The sequence below is a fragment of the Phragmites australis genome, chromosome 10 (assembly GCF_958298935.1).
Source record: "Phragmites australis chromosome 10, lpPhrAust1.1, whole genome shotgun sequence".
Taxonomy (NCBI): Eukaryota; Viridiplantae; Streptophyta; class Magnoliopsida; order Poales; family Poaceae; genus Phragmites; species Phragmites australis.
In genome coordinates, this window is record NC_084930.1 from 8,479,539 (window position 1) to 8,490,164 (window position 10,626).

Here is a 10,626-nt window from a genome sequence, read left to right on the forward strand (position 1 = left end):
CAAAATTTACAAGACTTGGCAGGGATGAAGATTATGATTTTAGAGGAATATTGGCGAAAGAATCGCCGAAATCGAAGTTGAAACGGAGGAGTTATGGACGTCGGAAGATTTATCGGAAAAATAATCCTGAAAATAGAAAAGGAGCACTGTGCTGCGGACTCGGTCCACGGGATTGGTGAACCGGTGGGGCATGTGACGGAGATGCACCGTAGATCGGAGGTAGTTGGGCTGTTGGTGGGCTCGATCCATAGGCCGGTGAACTGGAGCAGCTCGGATGGAAGGTCCACTATGGACCAGGACGGTGGACACGTGGGGCCCACCTGTAGGTGCGAGAGAGGGGGGGGGGGGGCTAAAGGGATAAGGCTTGGCCTTTGCCCGTGTGGCTCACAGAGAGAGGCGGAGGAGACCGGAGAGAGAGAGGAGGAGGTCGGAGCTCGGGGAGGGGCGACCGGAGGTGGTCGGCCAAAGGGAGAGAAGACCGGCGATGGTAGGTTTCTCGGGACAACGCAGTTCGGCGGAAGGGAGTCCGGTCGGGAGATGGAGGGTGGCCGGAGGGAGAAAGGGAGCACGACGTCCAGAGGAGGCCAGAGGGGATGAGAGGGCGCGCGTGACGGTCGGCGGCGCGGTGCGCGTGGAGCATAGCACGACGGAGCAGCGGCGCACGACGGTAGGCTCGGGCGGTATGAGCCGGCGGCGTAGGATGGCACGGCCCGGTGTGGCGGCTTGAAGCGCAACCGAGTACGACCAAGCTCACGCGAAGCTTGCCGACGGTGCGCACGGCGGCTCAATGCGGCACGGGTCGAGCGACGGTGCGGCGCGGAGGTGCGTGCGCCAGCGCGTGAGCGGGCAGCGCAGGACGGTGCAGCACAGGATGGCGACGTGAGCCAGTGGCTTAGTGATACGCGTGCGGGCGGCACACGACAGGAGGGCACGACGCGGCCGTGCATGAAAACGGCGAGGCTGCGGCATGGCTCGCGAACGGTGGGCTGAGCGGTGCGGCACATCACACACTACAACGACGACGCGGTGTGAGCGCGGCTGAGCGGCTGCGATAGGGAAAGGGAAGAGGAGTGGGGGGGTGGTGCTCACCGGGAGCACTGTACGGTGCATCAACAGCCGGAGGTGGCGGCGCAGTGTGAGCGGCATGACGCAGTGACGGGCTTAGTTCGGCGGGGCGGCGCACTGGCTGGATGTGGCCGAGCGGCTGGGACGGCACAGAGGAGACGGTGCAGTACAACGCGGCATGATTAGGATAGAAAGGCGTGATGGAGGGTCGGCAACGAGAGTGTTCGGTGTGGATGCCTGTGTGTATATATGCTTGTGTGAGAGAGAGGAGAAGCAGAGGAGCTACTGCTCAGTGTGCTCAGTGTGCTCAGTGTGCTTGCAGGTGAAGGAAGGGAGAGCAAAGTGGAGTAGAGGGGAGGGCTGCTGCTCAGTTTTGAAGAAGGAAGGAGTATGGCAGGGGTGTTGATCTTTTGCACGTGGAGAGAGAGAAGACAATTTGGTCTTTGCCACTCTGGTGAAAGACCGGAGAGGGAGGTGATGGCCAGTATGAACGTGGGAGAGAAGTGGCGACGGTTGATCTTTGTTGCTGTTGCTGTACCGAGAGAGCAAAAGGGAGGGCTCAGGGCATGGGCTGATGGTGGCCGGTGCAGATAAGAGAGAATAGAGAGAGATGTGAGAGAGAAGGAGAGATGAGAGAGAATATGAGATATTTGTGAAATGGATGTGTGATAATTCAATATATGTATTTGAATTGAGATATATGAAGATTGAATGAATGTACCCGAATTTTGAATTCGAATACGTGATGATTCAATTGAATCTGATTGGATTTGAAATTGGATGATTCAAAGGAATGTATTCGAATATGAAATCGAATGTATGATGATTCGATGAATGACTTGAAATTGTAATTGGATTTGTAATGATTCAATTTCAGTGATTTGAATTGAATTGGAATGAACAAATCAATGAATGACTTGGATTTGAATTGATTTAGAACAACGGTTTGAATTAGAAATTGAAATGACCTTAGAATGAGAATTCGAATTAAGAGATTCGAACTCAAATTTAGAAATTGAATCGAATGGAAATGAACTGAATTGGCGAAGTGATTGAACTGGAAGTATTCGAATATAACTCGAATGATTCGAGTTGCATGCGGGTATGAAATCGACAATGATTTGATGAATCTGGATTTGAGATATTTTAGATTAAATTCAAATAGGAGTATTTGAATTTGGATTTGGCATGGAGTGTGGTATTCATTCAAATATTGGTATTTGAGTTAGGAATAATATTTAAACTGGAAGCATCAGGATTTGGATTAGGAAATGCCGAGAAGAACTAAAATGGATTCGAATTTGAGAGAACTTCAAATTCAATCGCCACACAAAGAATCATAAAAAACAATTAAAAACCAAAAATGCATATTGTCGGTGTATTCAGAACCAGGGGTCCCTAAGTCCCGAGACCAGGCCGGCCATCCGCCACATGTCACCACCCTGCAAGGTAAGAAGAAGCTAAGTCCCGGGAGAAGGTGCTCGGGGCCGCCGCCTCTGGTTCCCGAGCACCCTAGTTCCCCGATGATCCGCAGAGCCCAAATACCAAGAAGGAAGTGCTCGGGAGAGAGTGCTCGGGGCTGCACGTGGCAGCCCCCGAGGACTCGGTGCCCCGAAGGTCCCACCGAAGTGCTCGGGAGAGAGTGCTCGGGGCTGCACGTGGCAGCCCCCGAGGACTCGGTGCCCCGAAGGTCCCACCGAAGTGCTCGGGAGAGAGTGCTCGGGGCTGCACGTGGCAGCCCCCGAGGACTCGGTTCCCCGAAGGTCCCACCGAAGTGCTCGGGAGAGAGTGCTCGGGGCTGCACGTGGCAGCCCCCGAGGACTCGGTTCCCCGAAGGTCCCACCGAAGTGCTCAGGAGAGAGTGCTCGGGGCTGCACGTGGCAGCCCCCGAGGACTCGGTTCCCCGAAGGTCTCACTCAAGTGCTCGGGGGAGAGTGCTCGGGGCTGCACGTGGCAGCCCCCGAGGACTCGGTTCCCCGAAGGTTCGCGCAAGATCATTCGACGACCCGAAGGGTCCCGTCGTCAGGGTGTCATCCAGTCAAAGGCCCAATGCCGCATTTAATAGGCACGCGCGGCCTGACATCTTGATATTCTCAGCTGCCCACGCCCCAGTGTCAGACCCTGCCATGCACTGGCAGGGGGGGCGTGGGTCCATTAAATGCACGGGTCCCGTCCCGTTTCATCCGGGTGCCTCGGGATAACGTTGCCAAGATCGAAGCGCTCCGTCTGCCACCCTGCCATGGCGGAAGAACAAGACAGGGTGGGCGCACCGGACACCTCTGAGGCTGCCCGGCGGGCCCCCTTTATGGCGCCCGAGGGCTTCCACAGTGGCGGGTGGTCGAATGCGCGCCGCATTTCTCCACCGCCCCTGTCACTTCGCCAAGACGAAATGATTACGCCTTTCTCCGTGGCACCTTGGCATTCGCATCCCCTCTTTCCCATTCAGGATATGTTGAGGTCGGCGCGCCTATAAAAGGAAAGGATAGAGAACACGTAAAAGAGAGACCGGAAGTGTGTGAAGAAGAGGACGCAGACGCTCGAACCAGCTCAAGCCAAGCTAGAACACGAGAGCCTCAAGCTCTTTGTAAACGGCTCTCCCCTTGGAACCAGATACATCCTTGAAGAATTCCCTTCAAGGATAAATATAGCGCTCACACAGGAGTAGGGTGTTACGCCTCCGTGCGGCCCGAACCTGTCTAAACCCCGGTGCACCCATTTTTCTCGCATTAGGGCGATCATCTCCCACCAGCCATCGCATTTGTTTCCGTTCCCGCTTATTTCCCAAACAAGCTTTTCCAGGATCATCCCCCCGGCCGAATCTCTAAAAAGGGGTCTCTCGGGATCCCTGCGACAGGAGTTCACCCTCCGACACATATGCTCAATTTATTGCAACGATTAATTTAGAAATTAATTTAATGATCTCTGAAATACTTAACCAAAATAATATATTTGAATACACACATACAAGTATGTACATATTCGAATATATATTTCCTTGATTTTATACTAGTTTAATAATTAGAATTTTTTTAATTTGGAGCGAAGTGTTACGGTCGCGGCCTGCTAGACCGGCACGACATGGCCTGTTTAAGTTTTTTCTATTTTTATAATATTTTATATATTTTGTTTATCTCTAATACGCAAAGAGATGTCTACCATAGTGGTAGTGTTTGCCTTCAATGTACGAGATCGTTAGTTCGATTCCCACATTCGTCAGTTTTTGATTTTTTTTTCCAATTTTCATGTGTTACTGGGCTGACGGGCTAAAAAAACAACATTGGACCTACCGTGCCACGGGCTGGCATGGCACCATCTGATCCTAAGTGGGACGTGCCTGGGCTGGTGTTGTGGTATGTGGGATGGTACGGTACGATCCGTTTAGCTAATGGGTCTAGTCGAGCCATGCCTAAATGGACCCGTGTCGTGCTAAGCCGGGCCACCCATTTGGCCACCTCTAGTAGGTATTGAATTCTTGTTTCCTCTCTGGGGCTTAATTGTTCATGTGGTGGTCGATTAGTGACAAGGTTTCATTGGGAACTGTTAAATTGATCGTTCATGTCCATTCTGTTTAACACAATTCGTGTAGTTTGGCTAGGGCTTAGATTTTTACCCTGTTAGAGGCTGAATTAATTTTTGGTTCAGTTGAGAAAGTGGTAGAGGACTTGTAAACCTTTCCACGAAGTCCCGTTTCATAATTTTTAGCCAATTATTATATGAGATATGATTTTTTGATCTTGGCTGTCAGATTCTGATGAGGTTCCAGACAATAACAGATCTATTCAGTTTTGGACCACCTTAGATGACAAATTGGTTTTTCCTATGAATATCAAAGTTGTAGTACTTTTCATAAGTTTTTCAGATTGGTAAAGTGTGCAACTTTTGTATAAGTAGAATTCTGGTTATGATTCTTTGAATCTGCTGCTGTTATTTGTTGATAGATTATGTTGATGAATATTTAGAGCTTTATTAGGGCTTGATAATGATATTTTTTGAAGATAAAATATATAACAAAATTGTTGAGGATGAAAAGTTATATGTCATCTTGAATTTTTAGAATTTTTTATGTATGGTTTAGTAGATATAAAAATGTGAATCTTACTACATGAATTTTCAGATAGTTTTCAAAGCCTGTTTATAGTTACCGTTTAGATCACCTTAATAACAGAATAAAAATATGTTTTGTCTATAAAAGGTGTAGCTCTTGTTCTTTAGATTTCAAGAATATAATTATTTTTTATTATATACATAGTATAAAAATAGATATGAAAAAGAGAAACAATGTTGCTCCTATCGAACAAATACGAGGTGTGCTGCGTTTAACGGTTCTCGCGTGTATGAGGGTTTTGGGCATAGGAGTATCTTATATTCTATATGTGCTTGTTACTTGGAGTGTTTGTGCTGAGATGTGGTTGTGAATTAGGTGGTGGTGCTATAGATCGTATTTGATTCTTGTCGTTCTCGTCGTTAGTAAAGGCAAGTGAACATAGTTGTTGCATTGCTATAATTTTAACTTGTTATTTTTACTACCTCTACACCTAATTATGCAGCAAAGAAGATTATATTTAACTTGTAGTTGTTGCATTGCTACAACTTTAACTTGTTATTTTTACTATCTTCACACCTAATTATGCAGCATAGAACATTATATTTAATAATTTGAGATATTATACCTGTTGTGCTATGTATGTTGGAATGTTCGGAAAGGAATATGGTAATGCGGCTATGCTGTTAGTAAATTGTTTAAAGTTTATATGGTGATAGCCCTTTAAGATAGTTTTGGAAGTTCAAAGGTGGTTGTTGGTATATTGCTTATTTGTGACCCTTGTTTATGTGGTCTATCTATGTTGTGGCCTACTCTAATTATGATAATTGAGATTATTTGGTTCCTTAAGGGTTTCATGGGCGATGAAGTTTAGTCTAGTGGCTATATCGTTGATATCAGTGGTTCTAGTACCTGTAGTATATTTACACATTTATGCTTCTCGACGGTTAACTTGATTAAATTAATAGTAAAGCTGGGATTGTAGGTGGTGATAGAAGTGAACATTCTACAAGTTGTTGAGGTTGAGTATATGGTAAAATATATGGCTTAGTTTTTTGGTTAAACTAGCTTTGTGCTCATTCATGGCTTGATAGCACTATAGTATTTCTTATGTTAAAGCATGCTTAATCATTGCCGTATGTCTATCCTTGTGTTGCTACAATCCTAGCCAAAGTATGTTGTGATTTTACACTTGTGAATGAAGTTGAAGATTACTTGTGGTATACTTTAATATAAATGCAATATAGCATGTGCATTTGCATTTACCTATGCATTGTAAGTTATGTTGTGAACCGATGGTTGCGATTGTATCAGTACAACATCATATATTGCCGTAATACGATGCAGCTTCATACCTTGTTGGGTATAAATGCAATGGACATATGCATTGCACTGCATACATGTGCATTTTATTTACAATCATTGAAGATTATTCATGTGAAAGCGTTATATATCAAAATTGTTTTGGAAGTTATTATGAGAAACAATGCTTCTGATTGGTGATATGCATTGCGGTATTATTTTTGAAATTATGAAGATTTTATATGTGGTTTTGCATTGCATTCATATTATAGAAGTTATTTCATTTTATTGTGCTTATGTTAAATCGTTTGCAGCACATATGCAACACCTACACTTACAGTTCTTCTAGGGTTATACATGTCGGTGGTTTGGTGGGTTGTTATCCATTGTTCTTTATGAATCATAGGTTATTCGAGTTAAGTAGTAGTTCTTTTATAAATTTATGATGTCATAGTTTTGCTATGATCACATAATGCTTAACATGAAGAAGTGGAGCTTTAAAATTATTTTAGAATGAAGATGCTATGAATGCTATTATCATGATGCTTTTCTTAATATTTGTTACAATATTAAATTATTATTTAATCTATTATGGTTTAAATAGCTTGTTAAAGTAGTTCGTTTACTGAGATTTTTCAATCTCATCCTTGCAATATTTCTCCCAAATTGTTCTTCTTGAAGTTAACATAGAGGGAAGGGATTAGAAGCATATCTTGCATTTTATGTCTGCATTTAATATCATTGAGCTATAATAATAAATTATCTTTAGTCGGTAGAGTCGTGTGTTCAAAGTTTATAGTATTGTTGTGATGTTGAACTTAATAGTTTACTCTTAGTCGTTGTTGGGATGATTTTAAATGCTAGTGTTGTTGTGATGTTGAACTTAATAGTTTACTCTTGGTTATTGTTGGGATGATTTTAAATGCTAGTGTGATATGAATTATATCTTATTTATCTATGTTGTTGCTCCTTCATTACTTTAAATATAGAGGATATGCTGATGAATTTTCTATAAGTTTAGCTGTAGGTCGTATAGTTAAGTGACATTACAAGTCCTGTGGCTCCTGGGGGTTACAACGGGTATATGGACGAAGCGAGCATGAATAAGCTTATCTTATACCTATCTTTTTATACATGTTAGGTTTAACTTCAAACCTGCACCTGTACTCACTGGTAAAAATTGCAACCCAAACACGCGTCCGTTAGGTTTTTACCTACGAGCACGTGGGTAAAAGGTGCACATTGTCATCCCTACTTGTGTGTCTCAGTAAGACGGATTTTTTATGGTAGACGATGTACCTATTGATAGCGAAATATTTATGGTGACTTCGTGGATCTTCAAGCTCTGCATTTTCAGTCTTTAGTAGGCGTTATGTGAATATGTGTATGTGGTGATATCAATATGTACATACATCTGCGTATTGTACTAGAATTTTTTAAATATTTAAAAAATCATATCTAAATTTTCAACCTAGTGTTTTCACATCAAATATTTATTTGGGATCCTACAACATTCTTGTGGTTTGGACATAGGTTGATGGTCAAACTTTTTTTTAGAAACATTAATATAACTCGTAGATGTACGTACATATCATATGCATACACTTACATAACGCTTATTAAAGACTGAAAATACGAAATTTAAATAATAATAAATTTTTCATAGATATCTCACTGTCGATAGATACCTTACTTAAAAATAAATTCTACTTTAGAGATACATAGATAATAAGGTTTGTGTCACCTCTACTGTACATCCAAGCGAAGGTCTAGGTGTGAGTTGGACAGAGACGGATGGCGACACGAATACTCAATGACGGCACCACTCGTGTTACGGTCTTACGGATACTGATTGAGGTGGGGCCGGAGCCCAGGTGCCGATTGATGCGTGATCGCGATTTCGGACCTACGAGTGGTGTGATCAGGAGGTTTGTTAGTCTAGTGCTGCTCTTAACGCATCTTGACTGAGCCGGGACTTGTGGCCATGCTATTTCTAAGCGCTCACGGCATGAGTTTTAGCCTGGCTCAAACCACTGGATGTCACGGATCAATAGGCACCAATACCAGGATCGTATCATGTTTAGGATATTGGTATGGTGGGTATGTCAACACGAAACGATAATTTAGATTTTGCATATACCGATACATGAAAAAGATATGATATAATCTATATGACTATTTTTTTCGTATTTACCCTCTAATATCTTTAATATAAAACATGAGACATTAAAAGATGTGTGAGCATGAATAACACAAGTGTTAGATAATGAGAGACAAATATGTGAATATTACCATATGATATAAAATATATATAAATATGAGAGATATAATTGTGAGATGGTAAAAAATAAATATTTAAACATTGTTAGACGACACGGGTAGGATTATGCCTATGAATATGCCTATACCAGCATGACGATAGCATGATATACCGAGTCGTGCTTGAACTTTATAAAATTAACTCGTGTCAATACGAATATACACACGAATATACGATATAACACTATACACTAATCATGTCTAATAAGCATGATTTGACGTGATACGACACACAAACAGGACCGGGCAGCCACTACCCAAGTCCCATAACTAATCCTGACCAACCACCACGAGCCTGTGAAGATGAGCTTCACCTCGAGCCTGTGAAGGATCATACGTGCATGTCTAGTCTACTGTAGGTCTAGTCTACTGTAGGTCCGTCCACTCCAGCTACTACGATTTCGTTGAGAATCGCTAGTTGTACTAATATTGAGAACAAATATGCGCGCATATGATTCAACCAATGTTCAGTCGATGTTCATCATGATTTACAAAAAAAGTGGAGTTAGTTTGGAACGCAATAATTTCTTCTTTTTTCTATTGTTTCCGAGGAAACAATGTCTTGCGTGGATATGGAAAGAAAACTCCACGTTGGAATCCATGACTTCAAAAGGGAATGGCTATGCGTACGACTAAGTCATAAGACTTGGCACAGGTGCCGACAACTTGCCTCGTTCAGAAATTCGTTTTTTTTTTTCAACTGGAACTCATGGAAGTTCAGAAAATTAGAGAGAGAGAGAACCATATCAATTAAAATCTACCCTGATATTAGATTTCCTCTAAAGTTTCTAGGGATCAAACCATTTCATAAGGTGCATGTGTATTCCTTTGTTCCAAGGGACAAACGGAAATTGATCCATAGATTGTAGCCCTACAAATACCTCCACTAATTCTTGTGGGAATGAACTGGACAGCAACAGGCTTCGTGCAGAAGAAAGGGAAAAGAGAAGCGCAGGAAAGCTGAAAGCATCAACTGGTCCAAAGAGGATCACTGATCAGTGATCACCATTTCCTCCAAAGATTTCCAACTGAGACCAGACCAGCACAAAAGATCACTAGAATGGACGGCACCGGACGTGACAAGAATGTTCCTCCATTTTGGACATGAAAGTATGGATGATATCTAGCTTTTGGAAGTGCTTCTTGTAACCTCCAGACATTCTCTGAGAGTTACTGGCACTATCTACGACTAGTGCAGTTCTTTACAAAGCGATGCAGTAAAATTCAACCATTGTGATGGTACTCTCTGTAGTAGTTTTCTGTGTGTGTGTGTGTGGTGGGGGACGGGGTCAGTGCTAATATACCAGTTCTCTGGGACAAAGCAGCAACCAGCAATGTTTAGAATTTCAGATTAACAATTGTGCCGGAAGTAGCAAGAGTGGAAGTGAAAGAGGATTGGAAACGTCGATATAGTTGATGCACAGATGAATTGATGAACCGGGCAGGCTATTGGCCAGTGTGTAACTGACGACTACAAGTCTGCTCTGAATGATTTTCCAGTTGGAAACGTCGATATAGTTGATGCACAGATGAATTGATGAACCAGGCAGGCTATTGGCCAGTGTGTAACTGACAGGAACCTTCCAAAGATCAAAACCCGTCCAGAATCCAAGAAACCAAACCTGGCAAAGCATTGACAAAATGTGACACCATTGATTTAACCTAGCCAACTAAGTCTAAAACCTGTTCAGCTAATGAGTCAGTCAAGTCAAGTCAAGTCGCCAACAAAGCACTCGTAATCCTTCGAAAGTTCAGTACTCTAGTATGCATCATGCAAGTACCAGAAAATGTTCAAACTTAAGATGAACTGATCAACCCATTCAGGCTAGAAACATCACACGGCAACAGAATGTCTTACACTGCTGGAACTAAACATTCAGAAGGCAGCAGTAAGCCAG